This window comes from Ammospiza nelsoni, chromosome 8, assembly GCF_027579445.1.
Source record: "Ammospiza nelsoni isolate bAmmNel1 chromosome 8, bAmmNel1.pri, whole genome shotgun sequence".
In the NCBI taxonomy this organism is placed as follows: domain Eukaryota; kingdom Metazoa; phylum Chordata; class Aves; order Passeriformes; family Passerellidae; genus Ammospiza; species Ammospiza nelsoni.
This window is the reverse complement of record NC_080640.1, coordinates 20524939-20552185: the sequence shown is the minus strand read 5'-3', so window position 1 is coordinate 20552185 and position 27247 is coordinate 20524939. Positions and strand designations below refer to the sequence as shown.

The 27247-nt window shown below is 41.0% G+C and overlaps 1 protein-coding gene across 7 annotated transcripts in view; it reads left to right on the top strand.

Annotated features, from left to right (window-relative positions):
- Positions 1 to 27247, top strand: part of NDST2 (N-deacetylase and N-sulfotransferase 2) — a 130493-nt gene that overhangs the window by 77989 nt on the left and 25257 nt on the right. For all 7 annotated transcript variants that reach the window (XM_059476687.1, XM_059476692.1, XM_059476691.1 and 4 more), the window contains one exon: positions 1748 to 1807. The gene's annotated coding sequence lies outside the window, so the exon portion shown is untranslated. The remainder of the gene's footprint in view (positions 1 to 1747; positions 1808 to 27247) is intronic.

Genomic DNA, 27247 nt, shown 5'->3' with positions numbered 1-27247 from the left:
AAGTTATTTGAAACTTACGTTCCTCTCTGAGCGTCTCCCCTGTATTTGCTATCTGCTAATTCTTTTGGGTTTTTTCAAGTTTTCTGTATTCTGGAAAGTAAAATCAACTAGATCAGAGTGATACTGTATCCTGTTCCAAATCAGCATCTTGGTAATAGTTTACACCAGAGAGTGCAAGATACTTTGCAGTGAAACAGAGATCCAGCCCCTATGGGAAACTTCTTTTAAATGCTAGTAGCTGGGTATTGGTGTATCTGCTTGTGTGGGTCTTACCTACTACCATGAGGGTAGAATTTTATAAATTCTGCTAGTAATTAACTTCCTAATTTGACTGTTTTTCTCAATGACTCTCATGGGATTGTACTGTGAAAAAAACGTTTCTTTAGTTGTCTATTCTTTTTACAGTGAAATCAAACATTCACATCTCCTGTAGTTTAGTTGTTTTGTGGTTTCATCTGGCTGTTCCAATGTTTACACTGGTGTTTTGGGATCTGCGGAGGCCAGGCATGCAGGGCTTCTTATTCTGCTTTCTCAAGCTATTTCATGAAGGAAGACAAGAATTAATAGATCAAAAGAAAAGAGAAAAATTGTGTCCTACAGAAGGATAGGTGTTGTTTTTTACTAAACTAATCTTTATCTAACCAGGAAAGAGGACAAACTTTTGCTCTTGTAATTATGTGAGGAAGGCAGAGAGCTGGGTGTGCTTTGTTATATTTACAGGCAGGGCAAGTGTGGTTCTTGTTCAGTAATTGGCTGTAGAGATATTAAAGATTATTGGAAACTCAAAGGTCAGAACTTTTGCTGAATCGGGGTCTGTGTGAACTGGAAGGCTGCAGAGGTACCTGATGTGAAAGATCTGACTTCAGAGGCTGTCCAACAGGTACAGTAAAATTAGAGCAGTCTAGTCTGTGCCCCTCCCTGGGGGTGTTGGTGACTCGTGAGACGCCCTCCCTGGCCAGCTGCTCCGTGTGCCTGGCTCAGTGTGTGTGTACACAGACACATTTCCTGAGCTTCAGCTGAGCTTCACAGAGTGCTGCCGTCCCTGTGATCACCAGCCAGGCAGAGGTGTGGAGGAGGGTGTGACTCCCTCCTTGGGGTAGCTTGGTTTTAGTTCACAGTATACCTAATTTTGAAGGCTTTGGGAATAGACTACACAGACTTTGTCACACCATTGAAGTTTTACTGAACTGATTTAGCTGTGGCTAAGACAAAAGAAGGTAACATGTTATAGTTTGCTTTGTTGGTTGTTTCAAAGACGACAATATTAATGAACAGGTGTGAGAAATCCCTTTCAGATTGTGCTGGCATTTCCAGTTCTCTCAGCTCATAATGAATTTGCTTGTTCTGTGAACTTTCTTTTTCCTTTGTGATTCTAAATCCAGGATCCTGGTTTGTTGACTGGGGGATTTTTCCCCCCTGCATTTTTCACTTCACACCTTGCCCCACTCTTTCTATCATGCACAGTTGAGCTTGCTGCAGTGCAGCCCTTGTCATTGTCTAGTCATTGCCAACATGGCTGTTGTCAGGGCCTCCATCTGTCCTCATGTCCTGTTTGGTGTAATGTAATCATTACCTTGCTTGTGGAGAGCCGAGGTGCTCCTGCTAAGTAAATGTTTACCAACACTGCTGAAGGCTAACTTAGGGAAGAGAGAGAGGGAAAGATTGTTTTAAATGTTGTTTTCTTTATTTTTTTTAAACAGAACCTTGTTTTAAATTTTGTTTTGTCTATTTATTTTTTTTAAAACAGAACCTTGTTCCTGAGTGAAGCAACTGATGAGTGTTTTCCTTCACCAGACTGTGATCAAAAGTAAGTGCACAATCTTTTGCATTTTTATGGACTGATATATTCAGATTTGGTGAGGGGAAGGCCTCAAGTCCTCCTGAGCGGTCTCATGTCAGAAAAGAGACGTGGATTTAGGAGGAGGCTAGACTATTTTGCTGCAGTGTGAAGGTGCACTCTCTTTCATCCCTCTATAAAGAGTTGCAGAGGAAACAATTTCATGTCTCTGGTCTTCAGTTGTACTGTTGTCAGCACAAAGTGGCAGATGAGTTAACTTAGATCAGGAAGGAATTTCTGATGCAGTTCTGGGACTGTAATACTGTGATAGGACTGGGTTGCTTACTGCAAAATATTACTTTATTTAGATGGAGTTACTACTTCCATACCTTCTGGGCAAAATATGGGGCAATGTCATTCATTATCCATTAACTCTGCCTTTGAAAAGAAATGGGAAGGATGTGGGCTAAAAAGCTTTTAAAGTTTCAGGTTTTGCGTTTCACAGAGTCTCTGACCCATGCATAACAGCTGTAAGATCCCTTTGGGAATAACTATTTATGTTCCTCCCAGCATACTGGAACTGCATTCATGACTTAAACCCACAGGAAATATAATAAATGTAATTAAAAATTAAAAGTCGAAATACTGGATTGGTCAAAATTCTGTGCTGAAGGAAAGGAGTCCTACTTTCTTTCTCCCCTCATTTCTGTCTGGATGAATAGTGAGGGAAGGTTATTCTTGTGGAGTTTATTTAGTATATATGTTTGAATACTGCACTCTAATGTAGCAAAAAAGCACTGTTCTGCCAGGTTGTCTGACGGAAAACTTGCAGAGATTCAGCCTCCTGTAATATTTATGATTTTCAGGTGCTAATATACTTACAAAAGTGTTAATCCTGTCTTAGGAGTGGAAGTTCCTACAATCAGTGCAGTAGAAAGACTGATGATGTGGTCCACTGAAAGGTTCTTAGATTGTTTTCTTGGAAAGAGCAGGGATGATTTAGTTCTGTATGTGTGCTAAACAAATCTGATTGAAATACTTTTTCATGCCTTAAAGAGTGCTGTATGGGTTTCTCAGATTGCTTTATTTGAGTAGACCACTATGGCTTTAACTGCAGAAAATCGGGGGCAGAGAAGGGAGGACGGAACTGCTCGTGACTTAGGCAAGTAGCCTGGGTTTATGGAAAGGAGATTACAGAGCTGGTGCTTAGTGCTGAGTTCCAGTGTACAGTAGCTGAGGTGGTGAGGAAAGGAAACGTGGATATGCTGAAACAAAGACTTTGGGCTCTTTGAGCCCTACATAGGCTACAATTCTAAATTCCTTTGTATGTCAACCAGAAGCTGAACTTCACTGAATTTTCCTGTTAAGGCTCTGATACTGTTGCCCAAATGAAAGATTTCTTCCCAGGCTGATTTCCACCCAGGTCTCACTTTCTTTTGGCAGCCACTCACACTGCAGCTTTATGCTTTTCCACAACCCTAACCATAACCCTGAGTTTTCTACAGACATGTAGACAAGAGTCCTTAGGTCTTGGTTGGATAAAAGGATTTTGGAAGAGAGGTATGACCTATGTAGGTGATGTGGCCTTGTTATCATAACTCCTTCCAGTGTGATTCAAATACTAAATCTTGTCTCCTGTAAACTTTTTATCAGTTTTGCAGGTGATATTTGCAGAGAGACTAGTAAAGGAACAAAAATTACTTGAAATGTGTGATACATGTTTGTATACTTGCAGTACATTCTTGTGAAGAGTAAACTGGTAGAAGAAGCTGCAGCTAAGATTGCAAACTCAAGGTTTTAAAAAGAATAAATTGCATAACAATTTGATGTGGAGTAGAATGAGTGTGTAGTGACCACATTAGCATTCTACTCAGCTTGAATAGTGATGTACTTCCAGAGACATTTGGTGTAACTTTCACATTGATAGATATTTATAGTAAGTGAGAGTCAAAATATTAATGGAACACTTCATGTGTTCCGCTAGTGTCAGTGTGTATATGACAGCATGGCTAGAAGAGCAAAGGGAGAGCAATGTTTGACTTAAGGTAGAGCCACAGTAAATTGCTACTACACCACTGATTTCATTGACACAAAGGGTAGAAAATGGGACAGACAGCAGAAATGTAGAAATTATAGGAGATGGAAAGGGGACCATGCAGTTAGAATATACAGCCAGGCAGTCCATACAGAATCCATTTCAGTCTACATAAAAGCAGAATTATTGGAAATTTTAAGTTATTATTATTAATTTAAAAGTGGAATTTAGGCTTTCCTTGTACCATCCTTAGCAATACTTACTAATTGCTTAAGACTAATGTCTTAATGCTTCTTGCCTATGCCAGCAATATCCCACAGTTAAATTACAGAGAATGCCAAAATGCCTGTAGCATACTTTTCAAAAAACATTTATTTTCCCAAAAGTCTTTATTTTCCTGTGAGATATCTCAACTCTATTCAGTTGTGGCAGAAATAGAGGGGCAAATAACTTCTTTTCTATTATATTTTAACTTTTTCTTATTCCTACCTGTGTTTGTTTTGTTAGTTGGTTCTAATGAGGATTTGTCTGCCAGGTCAGTCACCTTTGCAGTCACCAGTTCTTCATCTCCATGTCTGGAGCACGTTGCAGTAAACCAGTTCCTCTGAAACTTTGTGGAATTGACCTAATATTATCAAAGGGGTGCTGTCATCGAAGCATCTCCAGAGGTGTGCTAGTTTATTTAAATAGTGTGCCTTCATGACATTGTGCCACATTTATTCAATAGGGATGAATTCTAGTGCTTGGACAGGATTTAGTTTTAAACATTTCAATTAGCTTATTGGTCTGATGTTTGAGAACTGGCACATTCATTGTAGATTTTTGCCAGCTGCAATTTACATCATTTTTAAGGATTGGCTATTGCTGAAGATGAGTCTGTCAAGTATTAAATATTAATACAAAAATTAATTAACTACCTGAAATTGTAAGCACTATGAAGTGGAAAGACCATGTAAGACTAGTAACTGCATAGCCATACCCACTAACCTCATTATCCTTTCCTCCATTTAAGCATACTTTGTCCCCAAGTGGGCCTTGGAGATCTGTGAGGTAAGAAATGTGAGCACAGCTGAACAGAAACAAATAATTAATTACAAAGCAGAAGGGCATGACTTAGGGTGCTTTGTGGGGGCCTGTTCCTCCCTTCTGGATGTATCATCTGTTTGTCAATTGAATGGCTTAACTCTGACCCTTTTTACCCTGTTCATCATGCATTTTAAATGAATATCATGGCTGGGGAATGCTGCGTTCAATATATTAATTTTCCCCTCCCTTAACATGGAAGATTAAAAGTAACACATTATTGTTAGGTTTTCTTCTATAAATGCAGATGCATATTCTTCCTTTCTTTCACCTTCTTTCACAAAATGATTCATGTGCTTAATATATTACAAAACTCTGTTAGTCTCTCAGATTTTATTTACTGTATCTGGTATTAAAGTTGTTGGTCCAAGGATCCACACCAAACTGCCAAGGTCTGTCTGAAGGCCATGCTTAAAGGCTTCAGAAATCAACTTATGTTTTGATTATGGACAACTTGGAGGGCTTCCCAGAAAAGACCTGGGCAGCTGACAGTTAAGAGATGAATATTGCTTCCATTGATTTTTACATTTGTTCCTGCAACCGCTATGCACCAGCCTGTTGTGAGTGTACAGCACGAGCTAGGAGCTGAGGTAAGTCAGAAGACAAAGGTGACCCCAGTGCAGCAGTGCCACCACTGATGGGGCACAGTTCCACAGGGTCTGAGCGTGGCAGGCAGAGCTGGCCCCTAGTGACAGGGTTTGTTGACACTCCCAGCTAAGAGGGAGCAATGAGGTTCCATCCAGGAGTTTAAGATGGGGCTGGAGACAAAGCAGCATTGTGGGTCCAAAGGCCACCCAGGAGACAGGGCCAAAGACAGAGCTGGGTTCACGTTACACCATGTGTATGAGGGATCTTTCCAGAAGAAGAGCTTCCTACAGCCTAAGTCAGTCCAGGAGGTGAAGCCAGAGGCAGTGCTGCAGACTGGTATACCTGCAGCAAAGTTCAGGCAGAGAGCAGGGGGCCAGGCCCAGCCTTAAATCAGAGTGCAGAGGGAGTGTATGGAGGTCCACTTGAGAGTAGTCCATGTCATCAAAGGCTGATGGTGCCTCAGGTACTGAGACCTTTAGTTTCTTAATGGGATGAAGGGTTGTTTGTTCCCTCTACTGCCATCTCACACGAATTTTAATTATATAACTGGTACCAATTACAAAGCCTCTTTGTTTCACTGAAGAAAAAGAAAAGTTTTCACTCACATGTTTTTTCTGGCTTCAGAAATTGCTGCCTTGCTGGATAGGCACTCATTCCAAATGGAGTGGATAGTGGTTCACTTGTCTCCTGCTGTTAGAGACAGAGGTGTGCTTTTAGGATACAGACCTTTTGCTGTTTGTTTGTTTTGCTTTGTTTTGTTTCCCCTCTTAATTCCAACATCAACTACAACCAGAGTGGCAGGAAGGACCTTTTCAAGAACCACTCTTGTTTTCTGTTTCAGTGCCAGGACAAAAAAAAGGATAATGTGATATATCTGTCTTTGATTGAATTTCAGGTAGGGTAGATTTCACCAGAGGTGACATGAACATTCAAGCCAACTAGAAATTTACCAAAGTGCATGCAAATAAAATTACTTGATTGAAGCTGAAGAGATTCTACCTACTGAAGTCTGCAAAGTTGATCTCCTTTCTCAGCTCAATCCCAGCCTCCATTCTGGCAATGTTCACATGGCTTCTTAAGGCAATAAGCTCTTGTTGGGTTTAATTGTAGTCTTCCTTGTGCTTTGGGTGGATCTCTGTTATCCTTAGTTAAAGAGGAAATTCAGGAGAGGAAACTGTTCTTCTGTTAACAAGCAGATATTGGCTGGGTTAAGTGCATCCTTGAATCTTCTATCCCTTCCACAGCTGCTAAGATGCATGAGAAGTTTTACCTTCTCCCTTAGTGATCCCTAGAAAATCTGAGTTGTGCCCAAGTATCTTTTGAAAAGAGCTAAGGTAATATATACTCTCTATCAATATTTGGGTGAGGAAGAACAGAGAAACTCAAAGGAAATAAACTTTTTTCAACTAGTAAGTGCAGTATTTAAGTACCTCAATAGTAATCTATCTTTGCTGGAATTTTTTCAGGGAAATTTACACACAAATATGTTTGGTCTTCACTGGCTTCAGTGAGAATTTCAAGATTTATGGGACTGGCTACATTATATCCTGTGTGTTGTCTTCAACTGTGAATATGGTAAATTGAGTTAATGAGATGGTGGACAGAGCCCTTGGGGGGACAAGATCTGTGAACAGGGTAGACTGGGGATGGGGAGGGTTTGTGGGTGTGTGTGTGTGTGACTGAAGAACTTGGGTGAGTAATTCTTACTTGGCACTTTACCATAAACCATTCTAGATTTATGTCTTTCTCTCTGGAGTTTAAGATAGAACTATCAGTGCTATTGTGTCATGATGACTTACAACTAAGGCTTGATCAAGAAAAAAATTTCAAATAATGTAAGCTAAGCACATGTCTTACTGTGTCTTGGTAGCCAGAACCATTTAGGCCTTCACTGTTTCTCAAGTGAAATCTGTGTGAAAACCATAATAAACCTGAGGTATTTTGAAAAACGTGTAACAGAAAAACATGCCCCTTAAGCATGGCAGGGCATGAAAAATGTGTTTTGTCCAGCTGTTTAAAGTCTTAGTGAAAATTCAAGTAAACATTGTAGTATAGCTCAATGAATGAGAGGCATCCGAGAGGATTATCAAGTCCTGCTTTATGAAGTTAGGATTTCAGTATATGTCTGTTAGCAGATTTGCTTGGACAGTTGGATTTTACTATTTTTTATTTCATGTTTCAAGATTGGGTTATTTACAATCTAAGGCCACTTAGTTGAAACGTATTTACTTTGGTATCATGTGCTCTTTTAAGCTGATATAAAACACAGCAAGCAGTTTGGATTTTATCAACATCTTAGAAATTATACCATTATACAGTATGACCCTGGTGAGATGGAAATACTGCAAATGCTGTTAACATTTTTGTAAAAACCATGATTCTTTTTTAAGGTGTAGGGACTCTAAAAGACATCTTTCTTTCTCTGAATTGTTGGTTCTGATTTTTAGATGAGTTTTCCAGATTATGGGTGTTAGAAGTAGAGGAAAGATACTGGCTGGTCCGTAAATACTGCAGCATGCACAATTTCAGCCAGTGACAGAAGAGAGACTTTCATCTCAATCATGACTAGATATTTTGAATTTGTTTTCATTTTTCTGGGCATTACCCTCACAAAAATTACCTTTTCAATCTGTTTTAATTCACAAATGCAAAAAAAAATTACCTAATAAAGATACTGACACCTTTACATGGAATTAAAGCTTCTGAGGATTGGCTTAATTTTCTTGGTGATGTTCTCTTGGACCCCTCAGAAGTAGTCTGCTGATTCTGGTGGAGACCCTCTGCTCTGGTGTTGTGTGATTCTGCAATTGTGCTCCTGCTGTCTCTGTGATTAAAATACATTGAGTAGCAAATATAAAGATCATGCAGTAGTGTCAGAAAGGCCTTGTATATCACAGTCAGCACTGGGCATGTTATTGAAAGACCTACAGGGTTATCCCAATGAGTAGGAAGCTGCCTGGAAGGGGAGACTGTCCTTAAATTGAGCAGCAGTAGAGACTGTTTGTTAACTGGTTGTAATATTTGTAATTTCCCCCTTTGTTTCCAGAGCTCTTTGGAAAACATCACCACAAGCCAACACTGTGCAGAGCTGCATTATTGTGTTGTGGTAGGGTAATTAGGACTGAACTGTGTAGAAAAATACCATTGAAATCTCACCAGAACTACCTGCTGGCATGAAGACTGTAGTTCATGTACTTGCCCCTAAATGGTGCTTAACCTCAATTGGGCTAAGTTATTCCTCTGGTTGCTATTGATTTAGGGACCACTGTGGAGTAGTTGTGGGAGTTGGTGGGGCATGGGAAAGGGCAGGAGGTTTGGTTAAGGAGGATGAAGAAGAGGAAGTCTAACCTTTGAGAGAAATACTGAAGTTGTGACTTTAGGCAGCGAGCAAAAGTTAATTGTCTTCATGTATATGGAGCAGTAGTAATTCTTCTTTCTAATATTTTCTAAACTAATAGATTTGAAAAGATTACCAGCAAGTGTCCAGTAAGCCTAAATCTCTATAAAACACTGGAGACTGGAGAAAGGTGTATTAAGTGTATAGTGGAAACCCATAATGAAAATCTCAGTTATTCTAAAAACTGGTTCTTTGTTTTGTATGGAGTCAGAATTTTCTGTCATCTTTGTGATTAGTGGAGTATCAAGAGATTTCCAACATCTGCTGTTTGTATACTGCAGCTTGAATGGAAAGGGTTTGTTTACTGGCATAGATGGGAGCTCAAAAATGTAATGGTTTTAGGTTATGATTCTATGAAAATTTTTGTCAGCATTATCCATCTGCAGTTCACAAAGGCTTGCAGATTCGCAGTGCTGCATTGTAGCATGACATGTATGTGAGATGATTTTTTTTTTTTGAATGAGGCAAAATAGAGAATTGTCTCCTCTCTTAGATGTGGAAACAACATTTTTCAAAGGAGCTCAACTTCCATTTATCTTTCATTGATTGATTAGAACAGCAGCTCTAGTTTTATGTGTGTAATCCTTATCCCTCAGCACCTCGTCTTTTATTCACCACTTAGCAATAAATATCTTTGTGGCTATGTGCTTTCCCTTTTGAAATACTTCAGTGCTTTTTTCAGTTTTCATATTAAAAAAGTGAATGAAGAATTTGTGCTTTTTTTGTAATATAAGGTAATGTAATGTTTTTGTAATATATCTTCTAGGATTAAAAAACACTGAGCAAATCTTTGTGCCATTGTAGGACAGAAAGAATACCTATTGTGTGCCTATTCAGAATTAGTTTTATTGTTAATTCAAAAGGAAAGTAATTTACTCTTAATAAACATTTTAAAACATTTTCTACCTTAGCTTCCAGGAGGTTTTTTTTTTTGGTCCTGCCAAAACAATGAGACAGTAGGAAATATCTTTAAGGCAGACCTTAAAGCTGGACATTCTACAAAAGCAAGTTAAATCATAGTAGGTAAACCCAAGAGCCTGGTGCTTGACCCTTGTTTCTGATTTTAGTTTGTTATCATCAGGATAAAATTTTTAGGAGGTGCTTTTTTCACCTTATAACAGAGATGGCAGTTGATGAATCAGTGAGATTCAGGCCTCTTCCAGAGTGCTCTCTAGTACCCTGCAACATTCCATTGCATTAAGGTCGCCCTGTCTTGCTACAGCAGTGTTTGCTGTGCACTGTCAGCTCCTGTTATAGGAACTCCTCTAGAGATGTGTGCTAGTATGTCATCCTGTCTGAAAACCCTCTACTCCCAAACCCTGACTGGCAAAGGATACAACTTTGAGCATACCTGAGGCATTGCATCTTTGAAGAGCAGAGTATGCTGCTGTGCTAGGAAGTGCCTCCTTTCCTGCCTGTCTCTCTGCTTCTCTACAGCACCGTTTCCTGTTACCTTTTGAAGTAGAGAGCCCCTCTTGTGCCAGGCTTTCGGGAGTTTAGCTCCTGCCCACCCCCCAACCATTGCTACCAACAGTGCTTACACAGGGACAGAGCATAATCTGAGATTTATGTATTTGTTCTTTTAACATGTTAATTTTTTATTAGTGGTGCACAAGAAGGTGATTTTTCTTTGTCCCTCTGTAGCTTTATTCCAGTCTCCAGATTCCAATAATAGTGTCTGAATATACATAGTTGATTTGCTCCCTGCACCGCCCCAAATGAGATCAGTTCCCTGAGTGAATCTGCAAGCCACATTAGGGCAAGAGAAGCAATTTACTGCTGCTGAATACATTTTCTGAGTGTAGTTTCTTTCATCTTGTCAGCTTGTCAGTCAGAGGCATCCATAAACCCGTGACAGCTTCAGAAGATGAACTCTGGCAGCAGGCTGTCAGAGTGCCAGGCACTGCTGTCTGTGGGCTCCCTTTTTTCACTCTCCCCATTTGCCTGCCTTGCTTGCTCTCCCTCTGCCTGCCAGCCTCTCTCTTCTTTGTCTCCCTCTCCCTCCTCTTCCCCCACTCACTCCCCACCTCCCTCTACCTTATTGATGTGGGTTTAGGTGCTGCTGTTCTTGGTGGTGGCACCTTTACAGTTTGCTCCTTCACCCTTGCCACTGGAACAAAAGGAGAGCTGGCTGCCCATGGTGCAGCACCTGCCTTTGCAGCCTGGGTAGTGACAGGGAGGGAAGTGGGGCGCTCTGCGTGCTCGCCTGCCTGCGCCAGCAGTGAGCTTGTTCAGTCACTTTGCTATAAATGCCTTTGAACTGCTGCCAGATCCCATTGTCTGCCGTGCAAATGGAGTTCAGCGCCCCACCGTGATTAGATGCACAGTGTGTAAGAGGAGGAAGGAATGGAGGAGCTGTTCCCACCCTGAGTCGCATCTCGAATCTGCCGTGTGCCATGAGAAGCTGAGCCCTGGACCATGCCTTCCTTTGCACTGGACCATGCCTTCCTTTGCACACCATCTTCCTTACTTTCCTCTCATTGTTCCTGAGATTTCAGGGAGTGACATGGAAGCTTTTCAGAGAGGAGCTGCAAGGCAAGATAGATTCTGGGTGGAAGGGAGCTGTGCTTTTGGATTGTTTACGTGGGACTGTGCTTTGCCCACCACCTACCTGTAGCTGCTATATGGTGTAGCAGCTAGTCGTTAATGATGCTTATGCTCAGCACTAACGTGCTCTTTTTAATAGCATGAATTTATTTACATTTTTCCATTTGCCTGTGCTTAAAATTACAGCATCCTTAGGTTGACAAAATGTGAGAGATTTTGGCAACACTGATTAAAGGGAAGGCAGCCACTGGTACTAATGGTTTATCCATCTACCAACTGTGCAGCCCAGCTGCCCTTCCCCAGAAAGGCCAGCTCACTGTATGATTTTTGTGAAGACCACTTCTTAGGTTTTCTTGCTTTCCATTTGGCTCTGTGTCTTTCCTTGGGTTGCTGACTGTCTGATCTCTTTGGATAGAGTAACTGCATGTAAGGATTTCACTTTTAAAGGTAGGAATTTGAATCTTTGTGCCTATCTTCGCTGTTACTTGTCTAAGTGCTACTTAGGTTGTTACAAGAAAACACTGTTTTCTTTCATGCCTTGCTGTTTGACTGCTTGTTAACCAGTCATTATCTGCAAGGACAATGCTTTGAGAGGAGGATGGAGGAGCTGCTATTCAGTGACTGTATTAGGCAGTGCACTAAGTGGAGTTGGCAGGGCTTGTATCTCATACTGATATGCCTGCTATAGTTCTTTGCTCATTAAGCTCTTTGTTAGTTCCTTCTCCTCTGCCTCCCCTTGCTCTCCTTTTCCCTCCCCACAGAATGTCTCTGCATCTAACCTTGCTGCTGGGTTAAATTCATGTTCTGAAATATGCTGGAGGAGGATGAAATCTGGCCTGTGATGAACTGGTGGCTCATTACTGCACTTGAGTAGCACGGGGAAGGTGGTTGTAGCTGCACACGCCTTTGCCTAGGCTGCTGCTCATGATGCACTATAAATAGACACTCCCTTGAACCTTCATTGTCTTGGCTACCTGACTGGTACATGAAGAGATCTCAGCAATATTGGTAATTGATGAAATCACTGTAAAGATCAGACCCATTATAGAGAAGATCTAAAAAAATCAGAAGATGCCTTATATGTTTTCTGAGGACTAAACCACAATTATTAGTGTTTTGTCACACAGCAATCTAAATTCTCGTTTGCATCTCAAGAGCAAAGCTAGTTCTGCTTAGTTAATATTTAGCAAGATGAAAGGTCAGAAATTGAAATTTTTATACATATTATTTTTCCTTTAACCATAGACTAGTAAATGATGATCCTTTGGTTAACAGTGTGTTTGATTTCCATTATTTTTTTAGTTTCTTGGAGAAGAGATTCAATTGGAACACTGAGGATTTTTCTGGTCATTAAGAAACTTCTTGATCCTTGAGCTGACATGTAGCTGCCATTCTCTTGGTCAAGGCACATTAAACAGAATTTGGGTCTTTGAAAATATTCTTTTATTAACCAGTCACATTCATGTCAATAGTACAGATGCTTCTGAAATTTGACCAGACACTGCAGATGTAGAAAGCAAGAGCATGGCCTGGAGCATAGACTTGAGACTTTTCACCAGGCCTCTTTTGTTAATGGTCTTTGATTTTTCATTTTAAAGTAACAAATATAAGTTACATGGTTAGCCTGCATTGTAAGCATCAGTGTAGACTGTTGCTCTCTAAAACCTGCCCTCACAAATGTGACTTTATGGAAGAGTAGACACAGTTTTCAATTACCTTCTCTACCGTTCCCCTTCACTCCCCAAATTCAGCTCATAAAGGATGAGGAAGGGTGATGATCTGTTTAAGTGATGTCATATCTTAGCTAAAATTGCAGTGAGTTTTTTTCCATATTGTTTTAGGATGTGGCCTTTCCATAAGCCATCCAGTTCAAGAATCCCAAAGATATCAAGAAAAGGTACATTTTGATAGGCATACTTAACCAAAAGAGAGCCAAAGAACCCTGCTGAAGGGCTGCTGCTGACTCCAAAAATCTTGAATCTTACTTCACTGCTGGAATTGTCAGACAGCCTCCCATGTGGCTTTTCAGCTTTGATGATTTGAAGGAAATTACTAAAAATACAAATGATCTTTCAATATAAACATTCTCTTTTCTCTAAACCATTGGAAATGCTGTATTAACTGTTCACCTTAGATGAAATATAACAGAAAGTTGTTAACCCTGCTGCTGTCCTTCCTGTGGAAGAACAATGTTAGGCACAGCAAAAGGCTGCAGTATGTCAGAGGTGTTTCAGGAATACAGCAGCCGTTTGCCTCAAGGCACAGTTAAGCTCACATTGCAAGGCCCCTGTTCAACCTGGTGTTACCACTTGGGTATATATAGATGTGTCCCTGTTGTTGTACGTCCTTTCACACCTGGACCTTGCTGAATTTTTCTTGCAGCAGGATGAAGTGCCAATTGTAGAGCAGAGCTGGACAGGAGCAGGTATTGGAGTAGTTATCGCTCTGTGGGGCGCCTGTTTTCTGATGCTTGTGATGGAGTCACCTGGTGCAGTAGTAGAAGCATTCGGTTATGTTTGAAAGCTGGGACCTTTGTCTTATTCTCTGCAACGCTAAAAAGAAAGTGGTGGTTTCAATAACCTTGTTTCAAAAGAGACACTTGATAGTGCTTGTTTGTAAAAAATGTTGGGTGTTGGAAAACAGGAGGGAGAGGATGTAAAGAGGGAAGGTCTGCAGATTAAGCCTACTTGCACACATTATGATGAGCCCAGGCATGAAGTGAAAGGAGAACTCTGAGCTCTTCATTATCTAATGCTCTCTTAGGGCAATAACAAATTCACTATGGAGTCAGCAAGCGCAGCCTAGGGGCTTGTGATGAGGGAGCACACATTGTTCTTAGAATATGGCTGCTGCTGGAATATTTCACTGCAAATATAAAGCCACTTTTAATGCAAAATATTCCTCAAAGGAATTTGGTTTTGTAGCTTGCTATTTGAAAAGCTGCTTTCAGTCAATGTGATGCCTTCTTCCAAACAAAAGGCTGTGAAGTTAGGTATTGTATGAACATAGCATAGTCTTGCTTTTTCATACCCCTTATATGAACTGAGGTTATGCAGAGACTCTCCTTTTTGGAACTGAAAAACCCAAAGAGAGATGTTTACCCCTCTCTGCTTTAGTGTGTTGTAGCTTTTCAGTCTTTTTCTGGTGCTTAGTGACCACTCTATATTGTGTGCTTCATTTCAGAATAAGTAAGTCATTTTTATACTGAAAATTCAAATGCAGAATATATTTGTGTGAAGGCCAAAGAGTCTTCCTGGGGATAGGGATGAGAATGTGGGAGAGCACATAATAAAAACCTCCAGAGTCTCCCACTGATAGATTGTTTGGTTTGTATTTTTATAAGGAGCAGGGGATAGAAGATAAGGTGTTACTTCTGAGGTGGAAGCATTTATGGCATTGATTCAGCCTGCAGATGTTACATCAGTTGGTGGACTACTCTGTTTAGCGTTGTGGAGGAAAGTGGAACTCTCCCACAGACATAGAGGACTCCTATATGTCCTCTCTATTTGTATTCTTAGCAGAGTATTTGCAGAGTCTAAGGTGATTCTTCATATAAGTAGTTTGACCTAAAATAAACTCTGTCTTCCCTCTTTTCAATAAATTAAATGTCACTGCCTGTAGTTTAACCTCCAAGGTGGCTCTTGTTGAATGAATGTGATTCCCGTTTTGATGCAAATAACAGCAGTGAAGCAAAGGAAATGCATGAGACCCTGGAAAATGCAGTGGAGGAGAAGAGAATTTTCACATCTTCCTTGGTTTGTTGTTAGCAAACCAAGCTGAGTTACAGTCCTTCTGCTGATTGAGAAGTGATGGAGAATTTTGGACTTTCTGTCTGTCTCAGATCTGGTTCTTTGGAGCGTTTGCAGTAGAGCAGCAAGTGGTGGCAATCCCACCCTTATCACTGTTTTGAAGTTTGTGTTTTACCCAGGTAACACCAGGATACCAATTCATTCTGATACATTCACAAAGTGCTGTAGAGACATTGATGCTCAGCGTCTTTGTGTCATGTGATTCCCATTTTCCGGATGGATTTCCAGAATGTGTAACCGCATCAAGGCAGAAGTGGAGTAAAGGACTGAAGTCAGCTGGGGAATTCATTACCCTTGAACTCCCTAGCGTTTAGGATGATGTCTGACTTCCTCCCAGAGAGTACATGAAGAAATCTCACTGTCTTAAAGATTCTTTGAATCCATTTCTTCTGTTTGTGGACCAGTGCACAAAGAGAAATGAAGATTTATATGTCCCACCCTGTCTCATCTCCTGTGATAATGCTGTTTGTCCTTTTGTTCTTCTAACCCTGCAAAAACAGAAAGACAGAAACCAAACAGGGCACTGAAGTTTCTCTGGCAACTCCTAATGTTGGTCTCTTGAACACAGAATCCTCACCTGTAGCTCATCTGTGGAGTCTTCCTCTCTGAATGCTTTGGGAAATTGGCATTCAGGTGAGAGGACAAAAATTGGGTCCTTAATTTATGTATGCAGGAATTAGAAAACAGTCATCCTGTCTAACTCTGGAGGAGCTGAGGGAGGGTAGCAGAAAGCTGAAAGTTATCATGTTTTCAGGCTGAAAACTTGATAACCCTTAACCCATGCCCTGTGGCACTGCTGCCCAGGGACAGCCTGGCTGAGCACAGGGACACCAGGGCTTGAGACCAAGGCTGTGTCCCTGGGTTTCCTGAGGCTGAAATGACCAATGTGTTTGTCAAACTGTCACCTTGTGTGGCTGAGGAAGAGAATGATGTTCAGGTCTGCTCTCCTGGGAGGGGTGGGGTGATACTGGTGAATTTGCACTGTTCTCCATGCCCCTCTCAGCTAAGAGGGAGGTCAGGCAGCAAAGCTGGCACCTGGCAGGCAGAGAGGAGGCTGGGTTCCATCCAGTGGCAGGCAGCTGCCTCATGATGCTGCCTGGTCGTGTCAACTAAATTGTTTGGAAAAATTCAGGCAAGCAATGGGGAATATGGGCAAAAATAAACAGGAAACCACTGGGGCAGGATTCTTGCTGTAGGTACCAAGATGTCAGCAGGTCCTCTGAATGTGGTTTCTGTTAAGACTTGCATTCACAGATATTCTGCAAGTCACTTAGCACTTCACGGGAGAGTGGGGACAAAGTCAAAGCATTTCAAATTACTGCAGAAGGACTAACCCAGATTCATAGTGAACACTGAATTTTACAGGCTTCATTTCTTTGTTGTATAAGAAAATAGCATGTCTTCCAAAAATGTTTTACCTTTATATTTCTATATACCATATAGAAATATGGTAGCTATATTCTATATTCTAGCTATAATTCTATATTCTATAATTCTATATTCTAGCTACAAAATTAATTATATGAGAGTTAAGTAGACCAAATAATTAGAGTTAAAATTAATTTCAGTATTTAACTTCTAAAATTAATGTCTAAAATTTTATAATATGTTTATCATTATATATTTTTCAGTAACATAGCTCATCAAAGTTGCTGTCTAGCTAAAAATTATTTATTCTGGTGTTTTGTCTGCAATGAAGAAGGTAGGAAACTTCAGAGATGGGATCCAGACTGTCTTTGTTCTCTCATTTGCAACACTGTTGAGTAGAAAAAGGAGGAAAACATAATGTCTGGAAGTACAGTGTTAATCTGAGGCTATGAGAAAGCATTAATTATTTAGTTATAGTGTTGCTGCAAAGTCGAGTTTGAATTAATTGAATGCTAAATGAAGTTGTTTCTCTCCCATCACATAGATGCACAAGATATAGTGTTAAACGATCTGAAAACTATAAAGTATCTGTTACTTCAGTGACATCAATTAGCACATTTGAACTTGGGATTTCAACATCAATGATGAAATTTCAGCGTTTATAATGTTTCTTGAGATTATTCTTTAATTCAGGTAATCGAAACTGTCAGCTAACTAATACCACTTTTGTCTCTGTGTGGGACATGGTTCACAATTTAAAGGGCAGAAAGCACTGTTGGAAGGTAGTTGACACAATTTTACTCTTTACATGATGTAGCTCTAGCCTTCCATTGCTCCAGAACACTTTGTTCTAGACGAAGGAGAGGGATGAACGCAGCGAGTACAGCAAGCGTGTTAGCTTTTCACAACCAAACCAGTAGCGCCCTTAGTCAGGATATGGATGCATTAATGTTGCAATGTGTCTGGAATATTGTGTGACATGGTGAATTTCAGAGGTCCAGACTGTATGAGCCCTCCTCTATCAGCACTAAATGCATAAGCTGTAAGCATGCTGGCCTGTTTCTGGTGGAATTTGTCTTTGAAGAGGAGTTGTTGAGCGTTTTAGACCATGTTTCTTTTGGTTATTAGAGGAAACTATGATTTTTTAAATGCAGGCAAGCTAGACCTAATGTCATAGGAAAATTCTGTCTTTAGCCAATACGATTGTGCCTCCTTAAGCAATGTGAGCTGTCACTTTCTCTTACTCCCCTCTGACACGCTGTGTGTCCCTCCAGTTATCTCACACTCCCACTCCCCTAGGGTTAGGGTCCTGAAAACCACAAAACCCAAAGCTCCAGGCACACTGCAGCTGCAAAAGGCATCCCAAGGGGAACACAGAACTGCCCCAACATGGCTTCCTCCACAGCTTTTTCCTTGGAACCAGCCTTAGCCCACGGCTGGGTTTACTGCTCTGCCTAGGGTTAGGGTTACACTTTGCATTTTGTTTCTACTGCCTTGTATTCCTGGAACAGTTTCCCAGTCTCGGCTGCCAAACCCTCCCTCCCTCCCTTTCTCTGCTCTTGTTAACCCGTTTCTTCCAGAAATCATTCCCACGTTGCTTAGTTGACTCATTGTCTCTGTTTTGTAGCCTTCCTTTCTTATATCTACTGTTCTGGGTCATGTTTCTTAATGTGAGATAGTACGTATGGCAAGATGGAGTGTATTTTTCCCTATTTTGAGTATTGTTTTCATTAGATCTTCATACAGTGATTAGTTATAACTTCCCCTTTTCATTTTGAGTGCAGAATTTTTCACATAGTTCGCTATTTTCTGTGTCCTGTTAAAGAGCAGGCACATTTTATCTTAACATAATTGCCAGGTTGTGGGGAGTAGTGTCTGTATTACAGCAAGTGCCATCAGCTAGCCTGTCTGCACAGGCAAAGTTCAGCTGTGTTGATCAACCTGCAGGGATGTGGAGTAGGAACACAGGGCTCGGGGCAGGCTGGGTGGTGCTCAGCAGCACTCCTGTCATTGCCCAGCTTCACTGCAGTAATTATGCTGCCGTGGCTGTTATTCCCTAGCATGGACAAGCTCACAGAGGCAGGCACGAGATGGATCTGCTTACTGTTGTTAAACCATTTTGTGTCTCTCTCTTTGTGGAACAAGTCTTTCCACAAAAACAAGTGCAAGACCCACCATACTGGTAGAAATACATGTTGGTAAGTGATTATGTTGTTGTATGCAAGTGGTGGATCCAGTTACTGTGCTCTCTGCAATGCATTTACTGACTGAGTACGTTGTACCAGACTAGACCAAAAGAAATGGGCTCTGTCCTGCTGAAGACCTCGCCAGACAGGCAGATGCACATTTCTACTTGGAGAGAATTTTTCTTTTCTGGCAATTCCCTTCATTCTATTCCAACTGAGATAAGGCAATTGGATCACTGATTTAAAAAAAAATAAAATTGTGATGTGCTGTTTTCAGTTCGCCTATTTGAACTAAGCTTAAAATTTGTTAAGAAAGCCAAAGAATCCCTGAAAACATTATTGTTGTGTTAGACTAAGTTTCATAATCAACATAATCATGCTTCTTTTTTCTTAAGTCCTACTTCTGATATCATCTGTCCTTGTCTCTTACTGCTACATGTGAAACAGAAATAGTTTCATAATTGTTTTATCCTGTAAATACTTATAAAAACTTGTAAAATGGCACAGACTAACGCCATTATTTTGACTCAAAAGTTAAACATGTTTTTTCATTATCAGAAACTATAAGTAAACTTAATATTTGATTTCTTCATGGAAGAAAATTTTCATGCTTCAACACATAAAGTTTTCATGTTAATAATAAAAAATAAATCCATTTTTCAGTAATTGATTGCGTTTCATTTTACTGCTACCTGTAAATTTGGGGGAAGAGTCCCCAAGATAGCAGAGTTATTCTCCAAAACCTATAATTGAGCACCTTACAGTTTTCAATAGCCAGATCAGTTTTACTTCAGCTGTAGTCCAAAATAGAGATCTATATTTTGCTCAAAACTCTTGAACTTTCCTGACGAAACTTCAGTTTTTTCAGAGGGTAGATTTGATTGCAAATATGGCAGCTTTTTTCCTGAGTTGTCCTGGGTACTGTTAATTAAGATGTTAATGAGGTCCTGGACTTAATTCTGCATGAATGAATATTTTAAGGATGCAGTACTTCATAGCAGAAAAAATCCTACTTGTAAACAGTTGACTAATTAAAAATGTAAGAATATAGCATTCTAGTAATTAAGTCTAGAAAATGGGAGAAAGACTAAAAGCTAGAGGCATGTAATTACAGTACAGTTTAAAATTTGTATCTTTGAGATGTGTGTCTTTTCAAAGGAGTTTCTTTTTTGTGAGTTGATTATCTAAAAACAAGGTAGAAAAGGGGAAACAAGGTATGGGGTTGAAATTATTGTTTGTGTAGTGAGCATGGCATAGTGTAGGGTATGGAAATAAGTGTGCATTGCCTGTGATTTTGTAACAATTGCAAACACAGGTGGTTTGAGAGAAAATTAAATAATTCCACCCACATGAAGACAGGGAAGTCTAACAACGGTCACAACTTATAATCAGCCTGTTTCTCTAGCAGTCTCTGTCCTCCTGTCTCTTTTACATCCTTTGTCTATGGAAAAGTAACAGCGTGTGAAGCTGCTGTGGGGTCCATCAAGGCCATAAGGACCACACTGGGCTGGAGCTGCCTCACCCCAGCGTGCAGGGGCTCCATCCACCCTCTGCTGGCGCAGGCAGCACCCTCAGCAGCAGCACCCAAAGAGTACAACTGCAGAGGCAGGCAGTGCTGGCTGCCAGGTTCAGCCTGGACTCCAATCAGCAGGTGAGTGCACAATGATCAGTCAGGGCAGCAGGGCAGAGCATGCTTGTAGCCTGGTTTGTCTGGCCTAATCTCAGGTGCAGCTCACAGTTCAGGAAGTGGAGGCTGCTCAGGGCATTCAGAGGCTGTTGGTAGGTGCAGTGCCCCCCATTGAGATCTATTTCTGCCATGATGCTTGTGAAAAAGCAAATAATGACTTTTCATTGCCCAGATGGCCGTGAAGGCTTGGAGAGGGCAGTAGACCACTTTGGATTTGCTCCTGTCTTGTGAAAACCAGACCTCCAGACCATTGTCTCACCCAGCCTGGTAATCTTCAAAGACCTTAATTCATGCCTTTTACACTCATTTTACTTTTCTTCCCATTGTTTTTTTTTTACTCTTTTTGCCTGGGCAGATTTATAGTTTGCTTATATCACTTTTGGCTCTCTCTTTTTTTTTCTTTTTTTTTTCCTTTTAAATTTTTTTAATTTTTTTTTCTTTTTCTTTTTTAACAGGAATTTGCATTCTGTTAAGAGCTGTCTTGCAATAGACAAGCCAGCAGAAATGCAAATATTTTCTTTTCTGAGTCCTGGAGACTTACTTATTTCAATCACACTAAGAGAACTGGATAATTAGGTACTGCAAAGGCTGGGAGATATGCCATGAACATTATGCTGGGTGGAGATCTCGTGAGCAGAACATCTCAGTTGGAGGCAGGCAGGAGGGCGCTGCTGTACTAGCTGGGGAACATGTTCTTTTATGAGCTCAGCACATTCTGACCCTGAATTTTAGTGTAAATACACCAGAGACAGGTGAACACAAGACCTCAAGAGCTTTCCTGAGGTTTTAATATTTGATAGAGCATACTTAGTGTTCTGGTGTCAGTTTGGATAAACTTTCAGTGTCGTGGTATTAAACCTGTTCCCTAATGTCATACGTTCCTAGATAAAACTGATTGTAAAAGATTATCTCCTATGTGTTATGTGACAGGAGGAAGAAGCTGAATATACAACATCAGCCTTTTGTTAATTACGGTGAAATTTTCTAAGTCCTCATAGGAAGAATGGTTAGGCTGCTTTCGTAAATTACAGATAAACTTTCATAATATAAATTCTATATTAAGATACTTCAACTCTGACTGTCACTGAATTATCTTGGGTTTGCCAGTTTGACTGTATTTCCCCACTTGATTAAGTTACTTAGGAGAAATCACCAGAGAAGACGTTTTGCTTTTTGCAGTAGAATAGTTGATCTGAATTGTGATAAGCAAGGAGCATGAGAGAATGGAAATATGATTCTTGTCCATATCTAATGCGGAAGGAACTGCATCTATTTCCTGTTCCCACAGCTAAGCTGGAGATGTCTGCCGTGATAGAGCATATGTGTTGATTCTTGATGAAAGCAGGGGGCTGAAGATGGTGTATTCCCTCCCTTTGGGGTGACGGAAGAATTTGCTTTCCACCTGGGGGGGTGGTTGTAGAGCAGCTTGACTGCCTTTGTGTTGCAAGGCTCTAGCCTGCACTGTCTCTGGCCCTCTGTCCCACAGCTCTGCGTGTCTGGGTGCAGAGAGGAGCTGCTGTCTCATTATCCCCTGCTATGGGAAAAGGGTGAGGGTCAGAGTGGGCACAGACTTATGTGTCAGGAAAGGCGCAAAACAGAAGGAGAGGCATGGCCAGAATGTTCTTCTGGTGGCCTGATCCCTAGACTTGAAAGGCTCAGTACCACGTGAAATGGAGCAATGGATACTTCCCTTCTGTTATTGCTGAGGAAAGTGCCTCCTTTCTCTCTGGTGAGCAGTTGCATTACAGAGACCTGTGCATCCCCAGAGCACTTACATCCCCTTAGCTGGTGGAAAGCTCTGACCTGTGTGAGGGCTTCCACTGCTATAACACCTGTAGTCTTTCCTTTTCATTTCAGCAGAGGTGTGCTCCTGCCAAGCTACCTGTGATTTCTATTAAGCAGCATCAGTGACTGCTGAAGGCTGAAATTTTATTTATTTGATTTTTAACAATTCTTCAGGTTCCTTATTTGGAGATCTTTAGCAGGCTGAAAATAAAAGACAACAAACTGTTTTCCTTTCCCAAATTTGTCCTATGCTGAGGCTGTGAAACTTGTGGAAGCTTGTGGTTCTGACATTTAACTTGAGGGAATACACCAGTGTAAAAGTCTGAAATTCCCTTGCTTTGGAAAATAAGGTCAGTTGTAATGACCCTAAGCAGTGAGTGTATTATGATGGGGAGAAGGCAGGGAGCTGAAAATGAGATTTCCTGGGAGCTCTTATGAGGAGGATCTTTTTGTTTTCAGGGAAGGGACTGGTTGCTAACAGGCAGTGCTGGGCCGTGCCTCTGTCACTGGCATGTGAAGGAGTAAACCTGTTGTTTATTTCTTTTTGTAATATAAAAGAGCAAGGGAACAAAGATCTGCTGCAAACAAAGGTATCTATTATGTACCCAAACACCAAGAACCTTGCAGGAATCCTGAGGTCTCTGTGCAGCCCTCTGCAAAGCTCGCCTGGAGCCAGCCTCTCCAAGATCTCTGCCTTCATGTTGTCTTCAGACTTCATTGCACTGGCACAAGGGTAAATTCATGACTGCAGTTGGGTTTCCACCAGGCTGGGATGAGAGGAGTGCATGCAGATCTGTTTAGCATGGACTGCAGTTTGTTGCTCTTGCAGAAGGTGTGAAGTTACTTACCTGTCTAGGGGTGATAATAAAAGAATTAAAATAATTATTTCTTCATCACACAGGTTATCTCCTCTTACCTCAGACTGGCACATTTCAAGCCTGCTGGTCAGCTGGCTGCTTTCTGGCTCAGCACAGGTCTGTACTGAGAGGCTTTTCCTGCATGGGGACTTGCCCAAGCAAAACACAGAGCTGGCTGGAGACTGCAGCCCTGTCTGTCAGAGCAGCATGGGCACCATTAGTGTTTCTTGTGTCTTTGATCTGAATTTTGTATTCCTTAGGCAGTCTCTCATGGCAGGATTTGACTGGCAGTGCATGTTAGCTGAAACACATGGCCAGAGCCCAAAAAGAGCATGGCAATTTCATTGCAATGTGGCTGTGGTTTTCACAATGTTTTTTCTACCCAATACGTGAAATACAAGCAGCATTCATTCTCCTGAGCTTTATTCTAATTCTTTTGCTGTGTGGCTTGCTGTGTTTTTCTGACACTACTTACCAGGTTCCCCATCTTTGTGAGAGGGGCTCTACCTGGAGGTCTGGCATACAGATACCACCACAGACAAAGAGAGAGGGGCTGTGGTATCTCAGAATGGAGCAGACTAATGAGGAATTTTGTGTCTTGATGACACCATTAAAGTGGAATGGGTTGGAAAATCAATCAGATTCCTTCTCTGATTACTGTGTAACTCAATTACTGCAGTCTCCCTAGGGCCCAAGGCAACAAGCATCTCACAGGAAGTGCAGAAGAAAGGCCTCTGAAATAGAGCTGTTGTGGACAAAGGCAAGATCTTGCTGCTGTGCATTCCAGACAGAGAGATTATATTATGAATAATGAAAAGGGCTGGGGAAATGTACTGGTGACACTGGGGTTTGGGTGGTAGGACCTTCTGTAGCTCAGCTGGGAATGCGTTGACAGTTCTTGATAAAAGTGTCAGATGATACCCAGTATCTTCCATGTGCCTTGGCATGAATGTACCAGAAGCTCCAAATACTCATATTCTGGTCAGTGGTTTGGGGTAAGTGCTGGTCCTGAGCATTTGTACTGATCTCCCATAATCATTTCCAAGCACTGGAAATATCTGGAGATCAGATGTTAAAACCACAGGGTTGAGGTTGTTATCTTGCTTTCATATCACATCAGTTGCTATGTGGTTAAGCAGGTGATAATTCAAAAAGCAGTTTATGTTTCACATTAACACTGTATATCATTAGGAAACAGAGCATCTAAGCCTTTGTCTTAATTTTGGTGATCTGTGGGATATCTGACCTTACAGCTGATGCTCTCTGATTTAGAGATGCTTTTCTGGCAGGATGTGTGTCTGCTGAGCCTGCGTCCTTGGACCTCTGAACATTCTTGCTGTGCATTCTGACTGCCACCTCCCTCAGTTCACACTGAAGCAGTCCTGGCAGGAGTTCAGTGTGAACCTCAATTTATCTAGAAACCTGTTTTTTTTTGTGGTGTTAGATTCCCAGGAGTGATGTCAAAAGAGGACACAGGTATTTCTTTTCCTTTAAGAGGGAATAATTTTCACTGTAGTTCTTTTTTTTTCTTTCTCCAGTATAGATATTTCTCAGCTTTTCGGGTATGACTGGTTTCTGACAGTTCTCTCACCTTGTAATATAAATTTTGTTCAGTGTATCTGTTTGTTGCTTTTTTACCTCTTTTAGTTTGAACCTAAACCAGCTGATGCAGTCCCCAAAGAAAGAAATGCATCCCGTGCCAGCTGGCGTGCCCTCTGGCTGTGAATCCTCGTTGAAGAGATCGGAGCTGACAGATTCTTGAGCAGCAATCTGATACAGGCCTTTTTTTTTTTTATTTGCTTTTTTGAGCTCACCCTTGTAACAAATGGGGGCTTGTTTGGGAGCTTCGCTAGAGGCTTGAATGGAATCATTGTTATCAAAACACTGCAGTGATTCAGAAGTGCCCAGCAAAGGGGGTTCTTCTCCCTGGTGCCCCTCAGCTGGGCACTGCAGGTGTGGCAGCCTAGTTTAAACTCTGGTTTCATTCTTATGCTATGGAATAATCCGGTGGTCCTGTGATTTTCATCTTCAAACTGATAACTGGGAGACTGAAGCTACAGTTCTTTGCAAAACAGAGTCAGTTCAAAAGTTAAAATTAGGTTGGAGAGATGAATGAGTCCAGCCAGGGAAGAGAAGTGTTTTCCATGTTGATGCTTTGGGGATAAAGAGCTGTAAAAGTAGAACCTTGCCAGGCTTTTGCATAAATCAACATCTTCTTGATTTTCTTACCTTTACCCTGGTGTTTAGATTACAAATTTTACCCCAGAAACACTTGCTTGGAAATTCACAGAAGTAAAACTTGGGCTCCTGAGTTCCTCTTTACATTATTTTCTCCTGCAAAAACAGTTTTGTGTCTAATACATGTTAAGATAGTGCATCTTTAAATCCATAATAGTTTTTGTGTTTCTGTTCTATTCAGTGGGATTGACAAGCAAAAGGAAGTGAGTTATTTGGGGAGGCAATAACTTGGAATTTTCATGTTTCTCCATCAAAATTGACTATTACTGGAATCTGAGTGAAGTGTTCAGCATGAATTTGTTGCACAGGAGTAGAATGAAGATCACTTCTCACACATGCAGCATTGTGATGTGCATGGAGCTGTGTATTACTCTGTCTTACAAGGAATTCACCTCATAAAAAAGATACATCATTCTTTGTATGTTTCTCTTTTACCTCTCTCTGCCCTGCTGAATTCTGCCTCTGCTGGCTTCTGCCTCTCTGCAGCTTTGAAGCTGTAATCCCAAGCAGGAAGGTGCAGATTCAGTGAGATGGGAAGGGCTTGTTGTGGAGGTGGAAAGGCTATTTTCCTGCTGCTTTTGGAAGGTGGCACATGTTTTGGGGTACTATGCTGATACATTTGAATTCCTGGTGTATTACAGGGACTGAACTTGACTTGAGAAGTCATGTTCTATGCTCTGTCCTGGGAATCATATATTCAAAATCAGTAGCAAGAAAAAGAAAAATCTATACAAGTTCTGGTTTTTACATCTTCACATAGTTATTTCTCACTTTCTCTTCCCTGTCCTTTTTCCAGTAAATAGTTAACAGTATGTAGAGACAAAACTGAAAGATGCTAAGTTGTCTATGTATTTGCAGTGACCCTGTGGCAGGAAGGAATGGTGAATCTGACTCCATGTTCTCAGAAGGCTAATTTATTATGATACTATATTATATTAAAGAATACTATACTAAAGAATACAGAAAGGATACTTACAGAAGGCTAAAAAGATAATAATGAGAACTCGTGACTCTTCCAGAGTCTCGACACAGCTTGGCCCCAATTGGCCAAAGAGTGAAAACAACACACACCAGAAACCAATGAAACAATCACCTCTTGGATAAACAATCTCCAAACACGGTCCACATGAGCAAAACAGAGGAGAAGCAAATGAGATAATTATTGTTTTCATTTGTCTCTGAGGCTTCTCAGCTTCTCAGGAGAAAAATCCTGGGCGAAGGGATTTTTCAGAAGATGTGAATGTGACAGTCTGATGAAGAAAACACAGCTTATTGTTGCTGACTGAGCCGGATTTCCAAAGTCAGCTCTGTCATTACAGAGGGCCATTTGGGAATGGAGACCCCAATCCATTTGGAATCTTGGGAACAGGGATAATTCTACCAAAAATCCTGATCCTGCTGTGTTGCAGTGCAACCTTCAGTAAGTTTTGCTGTGTCTCAGTTTCTCCAGTGGAAAATTATTTGTGTGATATAATTTATATTAATAGTCTACAGCTATTTTGAAAACCTCATCAGGGCTAAGATTTCATTATGCACTGCACAAACCAGTCCCTGCTCTGCTGAGCTTATAGCAGAGGTGTTGTTTGAGATAATACTTAATGATCATCATAAGGCTTGTGTAAAGAGCACTCTGACTCTCTTTCATCTGCTGTCATAAAGTTAGCAGTATTATATCTCTTCATATAAAATCTGCCTGTGGTTTTTGTCTCTGCTTCAAGCTGCACCAACAGTTAAAAAACCAGCCTGGTGGGAGTCTTTAGAGTGGGACTTTTGGCCTCATCTATGAACTGGTATTTTCCCTGACTCAGAAGGACTTTTTTCCATCTAGTAATACACATTACAAAATAAGCATCTGTCTCACAAGTAGTTCCTTTTCTAGTAGAGCTGGTT